Here is a 16,849-nt window from a genome sequence, read left to right on the forward strand (position 1 = left end):
GCAGAGAACAGTGTCAATCCCCCTCACTTTCCTGTCTCCTACTACCAATTCATTCCTTATTGCTTTCCCCGCTTGAATGGCTTCCTGTACCACAGTGCCATGGACAACCAGTTCATTCACCTTGCAGACTTCGCTTTCATCCACATAGATTGTAAGCACCTTAAACCTGTTTACAATTCCTAAGTCTGAGGCTCCTCCATGACTGTCTGCCCGGTCCCATTAACTGCCTCACTGACAGTCACATCCTCCTGCCCCTCATTGCTGACCAAAACAGATGACCCTGTCTTCTGGAACAAAGTATCCAGGTATTTCTCCCCCTCCCTTATGTTGTGCAGTGTCTGCATTTTGGCTTCCAGATCAATAATCTTGATCCAGAATTCCTCAAGCTGCTTACACTTGCTGCATACAAGTTTGTCATGGATCGTCTTTTCGTTCAAAAGCTCCTCCATCCCAAAGCTGCAACATAACACCTGTCACGCCATTCTAACTTATGTTATTTAATTTACTTTAATTACTTCCTTCCTATGTATGCTACAATTTACTGTGTTTATTGAATGCTAGTACCACTGACAACTAAGGTTATATGCTTCTTAACTACAAGGTATGTCTTCATGCTCTTTTATCCTGTCTCCGCTGCTCTCTTTGCACTCTTTTCTTAAGCATAGCCAAAATAGTTTGATGAAAGGAAATCATGTTTGACAAGTATGTTAGAATTTTTTGAGGATGTAACTGGTAGGGTTGATAAGGAGGAAGCAGAGGTGTAGCATATTTGGATTTCCAAACAACATTTGATAAGGTTTATATGAAAGGTAAGTGTTGGGGTAATATATTAGCATGGGTAGGGAAATTATTAGCTGACAGAAAGCAAGAGTAGTGATAGACAGGGCAGTTTCAATCTGGTAGGCTGTAACTAGGTGGGAAGTAGGCTGTAACTGGGGCACAGGAGCTGGACAGGACAGGTTAAGTGAATGCACAATAAGGTGGCAGATGCAGTATGATGTGGAGACTCTAAAACAAAACCAAAATACTGCAGAGGTGAGAGATCTGAAATAAAAACAGAAAATGCTGGAAATACTGAGCAGGTGGTGCAACATTTGTTGAGAGAAACTGAGTTAACATTTCAGGTCGATGATGCTGCCTGGTCTGCTGAGCGTTTCGGGCATTTTTTGTTTTTATAATGTGGAGAAATGTGAGCTTATTCACATAGGAAGAATAGAAAATCAGAGTAAGTAGCGCATGAGGCCAGCTCGATGTAGAACCTGTACTCCAGATTGAGTACTTAAATCAGGAATTTGGTGAGAGGGAATTCTAAGTGCATTTTATATTTAACTTAACTTCAATCTTAACTTACAGTTTCTTTCACTGTGTTAGTTAATGATAAACAATTTGCCTGCTGGTGGCAACTGCACAGTTAATTGAACAACTACTTGGAACTGGTTACCTAGTCAGCAGGGGCTGACTCAGGGCTTTGGGACTCTTGCTATAGGAAATACAGAAATACAGAATACAGGGAATGTATAAATACAAGAAGTTTTTGCTAATATGTGGTTTAAGTACAGCTTCTACAGAGTATTTAACTCAGGGAATTTGAGTGAGGGAAGAGATGATGTCCTTGTCTTTTACAAGGTTAGAGCAGTCTGGGAGAGGGAGCAAGAGATAGCGAAATCAGAGAGCTGAGACCTAGAAGCATTAATTAGGTGAGCAGGTAGGAGATTGGTTTGTGAGTTTTATAGATTTTTTCTCTGAACTAGGGCATAGTTTAAACTAGGACCTGGGAGTTATGAGTACCTTGTTAAATTTCTAGCTTAACTAGTTAAACGACTTAATATAACTAATCAATGCTGATTGATATTTCAAAACTTGAAAACTCAATTAGTTAAACAAAATACAATAGATTGGGCAGGGTAGTTGATGTGTTGCACATGTCATATGTGGGGGCTGGTGGACATCAATGAAACCCACATTAATCACAACAGCAGTAAGTGTCTGCACCTCGAGGAACTTTGGCTCAGAGTTGATGAGCTGGAGCCTGAGCTTCAGACACTGTGATGCTGGAAAGTTACCTGAACACTTTGTTCCAGGAAGCAGTCACACCCCTTAGGTTAAGTGCTTCAGATTTGGTCCTTGGTTAGGGACAGTAGGTTTTTGACTACAAGTGAGGCCGGTGTGGGAATCAAGAAGGTAACACTTGAGGAGCCTTAGAATTTGAACATGTCCAACATGTTTGCGGTACTTGCAGCCTTTGTGGACAAGAGCAGGGACTGCAGTGGAGAAAGAGAAAACTGGCCATAACATCATGGTACAGGGTGCCATTCAAATTGGGGAAGTAAGAAGGAATGGAGCAGAAGTAGTGCATCCAAAGGCATGAATCCCAAAAGCCACATTTCCAGTGCCAGCATTAAGGACCTCCCACAGAACTGGAGAGGAACTTGGAGTGAGAGTAGCGGAAGGATCCAGTTGATGTGGTACATGTTGGTAGCAAAAGTATTGCATATGGCTAAAAAAGAGGTTCTGCTGGTATGATCAGCTAGGGGCTAAATTAAAAACAGAACCACAAAGGTGATAATATCTGGATTACTGCCTGAGCCATGAACAAATTCACTGATTAAATAAGATCAGAGAGTTGAATGCATGGCTCAAATGTTGGCAGTAGAGAGATGGGTGTCAAGTCATGGGGCACTGACACCAGGACTGGGGAAAGATAGAGCTGCGTTGATTTTTAAGGAGTTCACTTGAACCTGGCTGGGATTAGTGTCATGGTGAGTCAATTAACTAGGGCTTAGGGAGGGCTTTAAACTAAGTAAGGGGAGGGAAGGTTCAGGGGAGTGGAACTTTAGAATGTTAAAGAGAAAGGGTAGGCAATAGCGTAGGATAATTATATGGGTTGTCTCCCTGTCGACACTGATAAGCTTTTTTAAAAATTCAAATCTCCAGTGAATAACTGAAAAGATTTCATGTTTTATGACTTTGACCGTAACAAGCAAACTAAAAGCACCATTGACTAAAAACAATTTCAGCAGGCGCAGAACAAAACTTTCCCCCTTTTTAACATAACTGAAAATCCCACTTTATTTAGCAAACTCTCTAGAGGGAAATTAATGTCTTTTGCTAACATCAGGGCTTTAACTGACCTTGTATCCCTAAAAAAAAGAAATTTGGCTCATTGACCAGAAAAGAATGGAGTTACTTCACCTTCAGATATAAATCTTTCATTTTTTTTCTGCTCCGATTCACACCCACTATAGATACATTAGGTGGTATCAGTTTGTCACAAACTTCATTCACTAGTACTGCACTTTTTGGAACAACACTAGGCACATCTACAAAAGCTATAGCCTTAGCTTTCAATTTCCAGCAGCCTGTTTTTGTATGCAAAGTCTTATGGCAAAAGTGACATGTTGCCCCCAACCTCTCGAATCATATCTGTCTCCCACACTGTCTTTTTTTAACAACTCTGAGGAGCATCTGTCCTTTCATTTCTGCTATTCTTCCTCGTTGTAATTAATATTCTGTTCACCATAATTTTTTTTATCTCTCCAGCTTCTCTGTGGATTTGCAACCAAAAGTTTGCTGCCACCTATGTGGGACCATTATGTGGGAGCCATAACTGATACCTCCCTTATTTTAGAAACTTTACAGCCAAGGTGGGGCCTAGTTTCTAAAGGAATGCTGTTTTTTTTTAATTCTCCCATTAGCAATACTTCTCTAAGGTTTTCAAAATCTTCATCAAGCTTCATCACCCCATCAAATACCTTTTATTATTCTCCAGCAAATTCCACAAAAGTCTGATTTTGTCTCTTCCTCAGATTTCTAAACTCTTTCCTATAAGCTTCTGGAGCTAACTCATACACATTAATCACAGCAGTCTGAACTGTTTTATAATCCGCTGGCTATTCTTCTGAAAGAATTGAATAAACTCTAACATCTTCTCTACCAAAATACTTGAATAAAATTGCCCAAAATTCTTTTGACCTTTTTAACTTGGTAGCAATTTTCTTAAATGATATAAAATATATTTCAGCCTCTCCCTCACTGAATTTAGATACTCAGCCAAAATTGCTTGCCAAATCATGACTGGTTAAATCTGATCCATTCTCAAATCTGCCCACTGTTCCCTGTTTACATCATCAAAGCCTTTCTATGTCCAACTCAATTTTTTGGCTTCCTTCTCCCTTTGCAATTCAAAGCTTTCCCTTTCCCTTACTCTTTGAAATTCTAATTCAAGTCTTTGAATGTCCCATTCTCTTTCTTTTTATCCTCCCTTAAGTTCATTTTTTTTCATTTCTCTTTTTTCTCGCATTAAAAGTTTTGCTTTCCTGAGCACAGAGGAGATCAACCATCCAGTACACGAAGAGGATGAATGCTGAAATCCATTCCTCCAGGATAAGTCAATCGCCTCATTATTCTCACCTCATGCACTCACAAACCCATCACACATCCACAGGATCTCACACCTCAAGGAACAACACCTCTAATTCTCACACACCCCCTCACTTCTCCATCAGATTCATATCCTCTGGAGCTCACATTCTCATCCCATCTATGGCTCTGCTCACCAAACAAACATTCCACACAGTGCCATGTGTCCTGCTCACACTCTCTCCATCTGTTTTCATGCAAGAGAAGCTGGCTCACAACAGCAGGGAGAGGCCTCAGACAGGCCCACTTTAGGCCCCTCACTCACTATGAAGAGTATGCCATCACAATGACTGGTAAGGATGTGGACCGTGCCTGCGGCGATGGTGAGGGTGGCAGTGAACACCCACATGAGAGCCTGAACCCCATCGTCCCTCTCTCAACACAACTATGAGTGCACTCTCTCCTGCTTTTGACTCTGCTGCCATGCACTAATTATCTCTACTTTGGTTCAAAGGGAGTTCTGCCAAGCGACTGACACCCATAGCCAGCCAGTCCCTCAGCTCCATCCGGGTCCTCACCCCCTGCCAAGAGGGTATCGCCTCCATTGAAGAACTGGAAATAAGCAGCCTGGAAGACCCATCACAGCGCTTACCCACACCCTCCACCAAAGCAGAGATACGCACATCGCTGGGACCTAGATCTACAGCAGGCTTGGGTTCACAATCTTGTGGTCACTGCATGAGTGCTGTGTCCACAGCAGGAGGAGGCAGATTCAACTGAGTTCCCCAGCACTTGGAGCACAGCTGGGGAAGTGGCATGCAGCAGGACCATGAGTGATTCTGGAGGGAGAAGTGTGTGTGTGTGTGGCAAGGCCTTTTGGAGCCACTTGCAAGCAATCTCCCACATACGCCGATCCTTCCTCCCTGATGCTGATCTCAATGTCCTGAGCATTTTCAAAGCTGCCTGCTGGGATTTGCTTTCACTTGTCCACCTGAGCTGACCTGCCTCTCCACGTACCCATGATCACACTCCCATGCAGCACCTGTGCCCATCCAACACAAGGCTCCGCTCATTTTCGATTTGAAAAACATGGTCGTAATCAAGTTCCTCATAAGCTCCCCCATCCTTTCCTCTTGTCCATTCACCCATGTTCTTTCACCATCCCTATTGACCCCCTTGGCATTGCCTTCCCATCATCCCCATCATCACTCACCAACCCCAGCTGAGGAGCACCTGGCAGGGCATTCCTGAGTTGTGGCCTTTGAGCCAAAAGGCACTCAGCGCAAGCAGCCAGATCTCACCCCCTTGGCCAGCCCCAGCATCATTGACAGTTGGCACTTAGACTCTAACACCCCTGAGGTACACAAGGCGACAGCCATACCTTAACACTTCTGCATACTGACCCATGCCAACATAGTACTCACCTTTCCCAAGTGCAGCAGGTCATTAAAATGCTTCCAGCATTGGACCCAGTTGTGCCGCACCACATCATGGCTGCTCACCACTGCTGCCACCTCCTCCCATGCCCTTTTGGTGAGGAGCAGTGGCCTCCTTCTCCCACCCATGGGGACAAGGGTGTCCCTCCTGGCAGCCACCTCCTCCAGGAGGACAGCGAGGCACTCATCAGAAAAGCAGGGGGCCGAGTGCCCACTCGACCTGCCGTCACACCTGCTGTGTCCAGCCACACTCAACTCCAGTGCGAAAGTACAGGAGACGTCTTTCCGTGGCAGCCTTCCAGGGGCCATTGCACCCGGTGGCCAATGGGCCTCCACTCCCACTCGGCCCTTCCCGGCTAGTGCAGAGCCATGTTTCATGCTAGACAGTCCTTAATTGGCCCGCCAGTGTGAACGTTTCCCAGCCACTCCAGGGCCTGCCCGCCACACCTGCCCAACAACCTCAAAATTCTGGCCTAACTGTTTCTGGGATATTCAGGGATATCTCAGAAACTCCTCTCCTCTCAAAGCCCATTTATACGGCAACAAGTATCACTTGGATCTTGTATCCAGCTAGAAATGCTGATCAGCTATTTTTGAGAACCCACTCTCTTTTATCTTGGAAGTAAATGGACAGTTCAAAGCACACAACCCGATATTCTCGGCACCTCCCTGGGGCTTTAGAGAATAGCAGTCTAACCACTGTAAATACAAATGCTTCCTACATTGTCTCCAAGAGTGAAAACCTTACAGCTTCTTCCCAGCAAACAATCAGACCTCTCTTTTATCTTTAACATTCGGGTCACCCAGGCCTTTTATCAGGTAGTCTAAAGAACAGCTCATTTTACCTGAAATTAAACATACAGGGCAAAATATTCTGTGCCCGCTGGTGTTGGGCATGTTCAGTGACATGAGCGAACAATAGGGCGAGGAGGCCGAGAATCAGTTTCACGACGTCATGAAGCCAGTTCGCAATCGTCTGCTCAGCCCATCGATGCGGGGGGGGGGGGTGTGTTCCCCACTATTGGATGTTGGGAACCTCATTGTATCAGGATATCATTATAAGACTAACCCACAGGACTCATCCCCTCCCACGCCCAGCTGGAACGTCCATCCACAGTGGCAGGGAAACACGCCAATGCAGAATGCGTTTTGACAACTGTGATGTGCAGAAATCGGAACTTGTCCCCAGGGCCTTGCTCACATTGCGGACATCCGAAGAGCAGGAGATGCTGGAGCCCGATACCAAAGGGATCCTGGAGAAACGTCCATGGCATGCTGGGTAGATTCCCATGGACATGGCTCTGCTGCGAAGCAGCTCACAGAAGTTGGAAAGTCACCACTGATGCTCACAAAGGATAATGGTCAAAGGGGTGGGAGAGGAAGGTCTAAAATCGATTTGGAGAGGAAGAGGTATCGGGGGGGTGAAGTTGGGAGGGGGCAATGAAGGTTTAAGGGAGATGTAAGAGGGGCAAAGACACACAGGGGAGAAGATGGCAATTGGGGAGGTAGGTGTAAGGGGGGGTGGAAGATGTAAGGGAAGGAGTTAGGAGGGGGGAAGGAGTGCAGAGAAGAGAAGGAGTCCGAGGGAGGAAGGAGTATGGAGAGGGAAGGCTGTCCAGGGAAATGAAGGAGTGCTGAGAGAGGAGGGAGTCCGGGGGAGGAAGGAGTAAGGGTGAAGGAAGGAGTTGGGAAGGGGGAAGGAGTAAAGGTAGAGGAAGAAGTGTAGGCATCTGAGGCATTCAGGAAGGGGAAGGAATAAGGCTGGAGGAACAACTGAAACTGGAGGAAGAGGTAAGGCTGCGGGAAGGAGTCAGAAGGGAGGAAGGACTAACAATGGTGAAAGAAGTAAAAGTGCTGAAGGAGTCAGGAAGGGGGAGGGAATAAGTTGGTGGGGGTGGGGGGGGTAGTCCGGAGGGAGTGTTGGGAGGACTAATGGGAGGAAGGTGTTCTGGGGGTAAGAATCCAAAGGGGAGGAAGGGTTCCAGGGGGGGAAAGGGTCCATAGTGGGGAAGGAGTCCAGAGTCGGGGAGCCAGAAGGGTGGGAGGCGAGGGCGCGTCTGTAGCAGTAGAAAGAATGGTGAGGGTGGTTGACAGGGACTCGAAGGCAGATGCAGAACCTGGGTGTGGAAGGAGGAGGTCAAGGAGGTGAATATGGGTGGGGGCAGTATATTTGGGAAGGCACGTTCACCTGAACATCCCTGAAGGAAAAGGGTTGTGGCTGGTGGGTCATGGAGGGGAGGTAGAAGGTGATGCCTGGGGGTATCAACAGTGATGAAGGAAAGTAAATGGGTGACTGTAGGAGGGGAAAACATGAAAAAGCGAATCCAGACCATGCTTTCCAAATTCAAAGTGAAACGATGGTCGTAGTGGGCAAGATCAGATGTTGAATGGGAGTGTGATCATTGGGTGGGCAAAGATGCAAGTCAGCTCAGATGGTCAACTGAAAGTGAACCCTGGCAGGCAGCAATCAGAATGCTCAGAAAATTGAGGTGAGTATGATACGTGAAGGATCTGCGTGCATTGGAGGATTGATTGCACAAGGCTCGAAAAGACCCTGCCGGACACACACACTTCTCCCTGCAGAATCACTCATTGGCCAGCTGTGGTGACAGTGGATGAGGTTGAGGAGCTCACAGGCAAAGGGGACTCGGATGGAGCGGACAGACTCTGAGATTTCTGAGTGGATGATCCAGGGGTGTCCAGCTGCTGCTCTTCCTCCCGTTGGTTGCTGGGGGCCCCGTTCTGACTCCTCGGAGGGAAGGGGCACCTGGAGACACGCCGAAGTGCCCCATTTCCCTCTGGTGTTGCCCCTATTGGAATGCACATATGGCTCCTGTGGTGGAATGCAGGTGTGCACACATCTCCACATTCTGCTGGACCAGGGTCTCCATGGCGTCCGCCATCCTCCCCATGGAGACCTCCATACATGCATATGTGGGCACCAATGCATCAGAGAGCAGATGGATGCACTTCTTGGACTTGCGTGCCACTTCCTTGAGGACTTCCAACAGCTCTCCGTGATGTTCCCACGCCTTCTGCTGATGCTACATGATGAGTTGGAAGGCCAAATCCAGAGGCTCGTCATCTGACTCAGACCTCACAGATGCCTCTTCCCCAGCAGTCCACCAAGTACCGGGGGCTTGCATGACCCTGCCTCCTGCTGCTGCAGTGGTTACCAGATTGTGAACCCAAGCCTGTCTAGATCTAGGTCCCACTGTGGTGTGTGTCTCTGTGCTGGTGTAGGGTCTGTGTAAGTGCTGTGACTGCTTATTTCCAACTCTTCAATGGAGGAGGTGTCCTCATGGCTGGAGGTGAGGAGCTGGATGGAGCTGAGGAACTGGTTGGCTGAGCATGTCGGTTGCTTGGCAGAGCTCCCTGTGAACCAAAGTGGAGATGGCAGCATCACTCATTGGCCAGCTGTGGTGCATGGCAGCGGAGCCAAAAGCAGGAGAGAGAGCACTCACATTTGCATTGAGAGAGGGATGATGTGTAGCAAGATCCTCACGAGAGCGTTCACTGCCGACCTCACCATCACCGCGGCCCATGTCCTCACCAGCCAGCACAATGGCACACTCCTCAAAGTGAATGAGGGGCCTAATGTGGGCCACTCTACCCCCAGCCTTGGGCCTCTTCCTGCTAATGTAAGCAGGCTTCTCCTGCATGAAAACAGCTGGAGAAAGTGTGAGCAGGACACACGGCACCGCATGGAATCTTTATATGGTAAGCTGAGCCATGGACATGCTGAGGATGCAAGCTCTGGTGGATACAAGCCCGACTGCGATGTGAGGGTGTGTGAGAGAGTTAGTGGTATTGTCCCTTGAGGTGTGAGATCCCTGTGGATGTGTGACAGGTTTGTGAGCGTGTAAGTTGAGAGTGATGAAGAGGGTGAATTACCTTGGCAGGATGGATGAGACCATTCATCCTTTTTCGGCACTGGATGGCTGTCCTCTTTTGCAGAGCATTGATGCTGACCACTCCCTCCCATGCTGGATTTCTGATACCACTGACCCTCCTGTGGCCATAGCGGGGATAGAGGACATCATGGTGAGCCCCCAAGGCATCCAAAAGGCACACGAGGGACATGTCACTAAATCTGGGGGCTGCAATCTTTTTGCTTTTCGGGGCCATCTGTCTTCTCTGCAGCATTCGTGGGCTGGAAGTGCACCAAATTAAGTATGGTGCCCAGCATGATGAAGCTGCGAGGTGATGGAATGTCGAGCAGTTGAAAGCCTGTCCACCATGGAAACAGTGTGTTTCTTGGGAATGCGTAAGTAACGTGGCGGGTTTGGGACAATATAACGTGAAAAGCCACCATTGCAGCCGGCGGTTAAAACATCCTTTTCCCTGCCCACCATCTCAAATCTGGGACCATTCTGCTCACAGACCAAACATATAACAATTGTATAAACATATTTGTAACAGGTTAATGATAACCAGAGTGTGTCAGGAACGTACGGTATGTACAAATATAAGAGTGCATCAGCAAGTCGGGTCAAAGTAGGGAAAAATTGCAAAAAGAATAAAAGATTTGTTATTGAATGCATGCAGTGTTCAAAAAAAAGATAAATGAATTTATGCCACAAATAGAAATAAATGGATATGGTCTGATAACCATTACAGAAAATGATTGCAAAGTAACCAAGATTAAGAACTGAATGTTAAAGGGTATTTGACATTTTGAAAGGGTATGAAGAAAGGAAGGAGATTGTGTAGCACTGTTACTAAAGTATGAGATCAGTACAGCAGAAGGAAATGACCTCAGCTCAGAAGATAAAGATATATAATCAGTTTCGGAAGAGTTAAGTAATAGCAAGGAAAAGAAGTCACTGGTTGAGAGTAGTTTATAGGCCCTTAACAATAGCTATGCTGTAGGATGGTATAAATCAAGAAATAATGGAGACTTGTACGAAAGGTATTGCAGTAATCATGGTGATTTTAACCTTCATATAGATAGGACAAATCAAATTGGCAAAGGTACCATTGAGGATGAGTAGATAGAGTGTATTGGGTACAGTTTCATAGAACAATATATCCTGGAACCAACCAGGAAACAGGTTATTTTAGACCCGGTAATGTACAATGAGACTGTATAAATTAATTATCTCAGAAGAAAGAATCCTCAGGCAAGAGTGATCATAACATGGTGGAATTTTATATTCATTTTGAGGATGAGAAACTTGGATCTGAATCTTAAAGGAAGGCACTTACAAGGTTGTCTAAATTAGATTGGGATGTTGGTTAAAAGGTGAGATTGTTGAAAAGTAGTAGCAGCTCATTTAAGGACCTATTTCATAATTTGACAAAGATATATTCCATTGAAAAAGAAAAAGAAAGGTGGGTAGCTCAAGTTGGGAAACTTCTAAGTTTGGTGCACCCACCTCAGGAAAATGTGCACCAAATTTCACAATTTTCACTCCAGGTTGGAGTCAGGCCCGCTACCCCTGATGCAGATTGGTGGTGGCCACAGGGGCTGCCGAGTGCTCAAATGGGCTGTTTAAAAGACCCACCTCAGTTCTCTGGGACTTTTTCCCAGTTTTTTTCTTAAATAGTAAGCCCTCTAGCCTTCACCCCTCATATCATGTCACAACGCTATCCACTCCAATAGTCCCTTATAGCTTCCATGCCAACTTAATGCCAACTTATGCCTCCCACCCACTATGGTCCCTCATACGCTCCATGCCAACTCATGATGCCACCCATCGCCCCTTTTTGCATCCATGACAACTCATGTCACAACCCACCTCCATTACTGCTTATAGCTTCCATGCAATTTCATGACTCACCAACTCCCATTGTCCTTCATATACCCCATGCCAACTCATGACACCATCCACTCCCATGGCCCTTTATAGCCCCATGCCAATTTAATGCCAACTCATAACAATTCTTGTTCCCACCACCATCCTTTACCCTTAAACACCCCATGCCAACTCACCCAGTATCCACCATGGGCAAACATGAAGAGCCATGTTGTGATTAAATAATATAAAGACCTAAATATTTAATACATATTTCACTATAATTAAAGAACTCCTATTCACGAAAGCCCATTCAAAACTTAAAAACACTCTCAAGCACTTAATCCCTCATCAAAACAAATAGCCTTGCATTTATAACCTTACATAAAAGATGGCTAATCCAATAATAACCTCTTTGAGCTGTCAACCAAGTTGTGAACTTATAAACCCCTGCTAGAATAATTCTTAAGTTGTGGAAAGCAACGAAGTATTAACAACAATAGCCCTTGGTGTAAAGTCAACAAACAGCTATTGTAACTGCTGGAAAAATTATTTTCAGCTCTCACTGGCACTGGAAGGTTATTATTATTTCTTGAAGGGTTGGGGATTTAATTACTTGATAGCTTGACAGTTCTGCATAACTTATCCACACCTCATGAGCATTTATGTCCTTTCCATAAATCCATGACTCCTGCACTGTGGGATAAAGCCCTTGCTGCAGTGAAAATTAGGCCTGTTGAACTCAACACTGAGTTCAAATAGCCCAGCTGATTTTGGGTTTCCCTCGTGTGTAAGTCACACCCTTTCCGCTGCTAGTGTAAATAGGATCTGTTGGACACAGGGGCGAGACTTCCAGATCTGGGTCCAACCTGCCATTTTCAAAAGTCCATTTTAGAGTCTCCCAACTCCATGAAAATCAGGCCTAAAGACTCTATAAGAAGAATGTACTATCCATGGCTTATGGATAAGGAAGTTAACAATTCATTTCAGCTCTCACTTCTTTTAAGACCCTAGTATGCAGGCCATCAGGTCCTCAAATTGAAAGAAAAGGCATACAGTGCTTCAAAGATTAATGGTGGATGAGAAGCCAAAAAAAATGACTAAAAGAAAATAGAGGGAGAAATTAGAATATGAGAGTAAACTAGCAAGAAATATAAAAACCGACAGTAAGAGTTTCTGCAAGTATATAAAAAGAAACAGAGTAATTAAGGTATACGTTGGTTCCTTAGAATATGAGACTGGGAAATTAATAATGGCATACAAAGAATTGGCAGAGGCTTTGAACAAGTATTTTGTACCTGTATTCACAATAGAAGACACTAAAGGCATCCCAAGAATAGCAGAAAATCAAGGGGAAAAGGGAAAGAGGAACTTAAAACTATCACGATCACAAGGAAAAAAATCTTAGGAAAAATAATGAACTAATGGCTGACAAATTCCCTGGACCTGATGGCTTGCATACTAGGGTCTTAAAAGAATTGGCTGCAGCAATAAGATGCATTGGTTATAATTTTCCAATCCTTAGATTCTAGAAAGGTCCCAGCAGATTGTAAAACTGTACACGTAATACCCCTATTCAAGAAAAGGAGGGACTCAGGAAGCAGGAAGCTATGGGCCAGTTAACCTAACATCTGCCATAAGGAAAATGCTTGAATCCATTATTACGGAAGTATTACAGGACAGTTAGAAAATCATAATGCAATCAAGCAGTGCCAACATGGTTTTATGAAAGAAAAATCAGGTTTGACATATTTATTGAAGCTCTTTGAGGATGTCACATGTATGGTGGATATGGTGTATTTTGATTTCCAAAAATTACCCAATAGGGTGCCACATAAATGGTTACTACACAAGATAAGAGCTTACGGTATTGTGCGTAATATTTTAGCGCAGACAGAGGATTGGCTAACTAGCAAGAGTCGGGATAAATAGGTCATTTTCAGTTAGCAAACCATAACTATTGGGGTGCCACAGGATCAGTGCTGGGGCCTCAACTATTCACAATCTATATTAATGACTTGGATGAAAGGACTGACTGTATTGCAGTCAAATTTGCTGATGATACAAAGATAGTTAGGAAAGCAAGTTGTGAGAAGGATATAAAGAGGATGCAAAGGGATATAGATAAGTTCAGTGAATTGGCAAAACAATTGGCAAACGGAGCATAATTTGGAAAAATGTGACAATATCCACTTTGGTATGAAGAATAGAAAAGCAGAATATTATCTGAACAGAGAGAGACTACTGAAGGCTGCAGTACAGAGGAATCTGGATATCCTCGCACAGGAATCACAAATATTTAGCATACAAGTCCAACAAGTAATTAGGAAGCAAATGGAATGTTGTGCTTTATTGCAAGCGGAATGGAATACAAAAGTAGGGAAGTCTTGCTACAACTGTACAAGATGTTGATGAGACCACATCTACAGTACTGTGTAGGGTTTTGATCTCTTTATTTAAGGGATATTTTTGCATTGAGGCAGTTCAGAGAAGGTTTGCTAGATTGATTCCTGGAATTAAGAGGTCATCCTGTAAGGAAAAATTGAGCAGGTTGGGTCTATACTCATTGGAGTTTAGAAAAATGAGAGGTGATCTTATTGAAACATGAAAAAACCTGAGGGGGGTTGACATGAGGAGCCACCATTTCAAAATAAGGGTTCTCCTATTTAAGATTGAGATGAGAGTGATTTTTTTCTCTCAGAGGATCGTTAGTTTTCTGTAATTCTCTATCCCAGGGAGCAGGGGAGGCTGGGTCATTGAACATATTCAAGGCTGAGTTGGACAGGTTTTTGATCAACAAGAGAGTCAAGCATTGTGAGCGCTAAGCAGAAAATGGAGTTGAGGCCACGATCAGATCAGCCATGATCTTATTGAATGGTGGAGCAGGCTGGAGGGGCCAAATGGCCTATTCCTGCTCCTATTTCTTATGTTCAGAATATCTCTTGAATGGTGAGGAACATTTAAATGTTAGTGTTCAGAGAGATTTGAGTTTTCTTATAAGAAATAAAGAATGTTTGCATGCAGGTATAGCAGGCAATTAGGAGGACAAATGTCTTATTGGCCTTTATTGAGAGTGGCTTGGAGCATGGGAAAAAGCAAGTCTTGCAACAATTGTAAAGTACTTTGGTCAGACCACAGCTGGAGAACCATGAACAGTTCTGATATCCATATCTAAGGAAGGGTACATACTTGCATTGGCAGCTGCACAGTAAAAGCTCCTCTCAATTGAACCCAGAGATAAAAGGGTTGTCCAATGATGAGACATGGTGTAGAATGTGCCTATACCTTCTGGAATTTCAAAAACTGAAAGATGATCTCATTGAAGCATACATTATTCTGAGGTGCTTGGCAGGATAAGAGGTCAATGATTTAAGGCTGAAGTGAGGAGGAATTCCTTCAATTAGAGGGTTGTGAATTTTCAGAGTTCACTGCCCCAGAAAGCTATGAAAACTCAATAATTGAGTATATTCAATGCTGACATAGATACATTTTTGGACTTTAGGGAATCAAAGGTTATGGGGATCAGGCAGGAAAGTGGAGTTAGGTTAAAGACCAATCCTGATCGTATTGAATGGCTGTGCAGGCTCGAGGGGTCTTATGGCTTACTCTTGCACCTTTTTGTTATGTTCTATGTTCTCTTTCCTTGGCTTTCTGTATTGTTCTGGCGAAGCTCAATGTAAATGTGAGGAACAGCAGCTCATCTTTCAATTAGACACTTTACAGCTTTCCGCACTCAGCTTTGAGTTCATTAATTTCAGGTCTATAAGACCATAGGAGCAGAAATTAGGCCATTCAGCTCTTTGAGTCTGCTCCGCCATTCGATCATGGCTGACAAGTTTCTCAACCGCATTCTCCCGCCTTCTCCCCATAACCTTTGATCCCCTTACCAATCAAGAACCTATCTATCTTGGTCTTAAATACACTCAATGCCCTGGCCTCCACAGCCTTCTGGGGCAATGACTTCCATAGATTCACCATTCTCTAGCTAAAGAAGTTTCTCCTAATCTCTGTTCTATAAGGTCTCCCCTTTACTCTGAGGCTGTGCCCTCGGGTCCTGGTCTCTCCTACTAATGGAAACATCTTCCCCATGTCCACTCTATCCAGGCTTTTCAGTATTCTGTAAGTTTCAATCAGATCCCCCCTCATCCTTCTAAACTCCATCGAGTATAGAACCAGAGTCCTCAAATGTTCCTCATATGTTAAGCCTTTAATTCCTGGAATCATTCTCGTGAATCTCCTCTGGACCCTCTCCAGGGCCAGCACATCCTTCCTGAGATACGGGGCCCAAAATTGCTCACAGTATTCTAAATGTCCTCTCTATTTTTTTTGGATGGCAGCTATTGTTTATCATCCTGTTTTCCCATTAATACATCTTCTAAACCCACCTTTTTTTTTTACTTGTCCCATTACCATCTCCTTTTGCCCTTTACCATCACCTCTTTGTCTTTAATTGCCCTTGTGTTGCACCCAACACAGACCCTCCTTTTTGTTGTTCCCTACCCCACCACCCTTTCTTTGTGTCTGTACCTACTTAAAACCTGTCACACCTCTAACTTTTTTCCAGTTCTGGCAAAATCTCATCCACTTGAAATGTTGTCTGGAATTTTCCAGCCCCTCACTCCAGCGAGAACTTCTGGTTCTGCCAGAAGAATGGAGATTTCAATGGCTCGCTGGACCCGCCACAGGGGAACCCGCTGCAGGGTTGGAGGGATTAGCTGGAAAATTCTGGCCACTAACTCTGTTTCTCTCTGCACAGATATTGTCAGACTTACTGAGTATTTCCATCACTTTCTGTTTTTATCTTAGATTTCCAACTCTACCGTGTTTTGCTTTACCCCACTTCTATATTTTTAACTAATTTTCAGATTATGCTCCTTTATGCCCACATCCAAATTATTTCTGCATCCGAGCAAAAGCATATCCAGTTCTGAGCCCTAGTTTGAATTTAAAACTCATCTCACCTTGCCATTCAACAGCATTACCAATGCTGAATTCCCCCACCATCCACATCCTGGGGAGTACCATTGACCAGAAACTTAACTGGAGCAATTTAAAAACTATAGCTACAAGAGCAGGTCAGAAGCTGGAATCCTGGAGTGAGTAACTCACCTCCTGACTTCCCAAAGTCTGTCCACCATCTACAAGGCACAAGTCAGGAGTGTGATGGAATTCAACCACGTTGAATCCTTCTCCAATCTGAGCCATTCCTTGTTCCCTGTCCACCAACCAACCTTCCTATTCCTATTGTTACACTTCCTTTTTCTCACTTGTTCATGGGGTGTGAATGTCACTGTAAAGGTCAGCAGTTGTTGTCCA

Source organism: Carcharodon carcharias, chromosome 11 (assembly GCF_017639515.1).
Source record: "Carcharodon carcharias isolate sCarCar2 chromosome 11, sCarCar2.pri, whole genome shotgun sequence".
In the NCBI taxonomy this organism is placed as follows: domain Eukaryota; kingdom Metazoa; phylum Chordata; class Chondrichthyes; order Lamniformes; family Lamnidae; genus Carcharodon; species Carcharodon carcharias.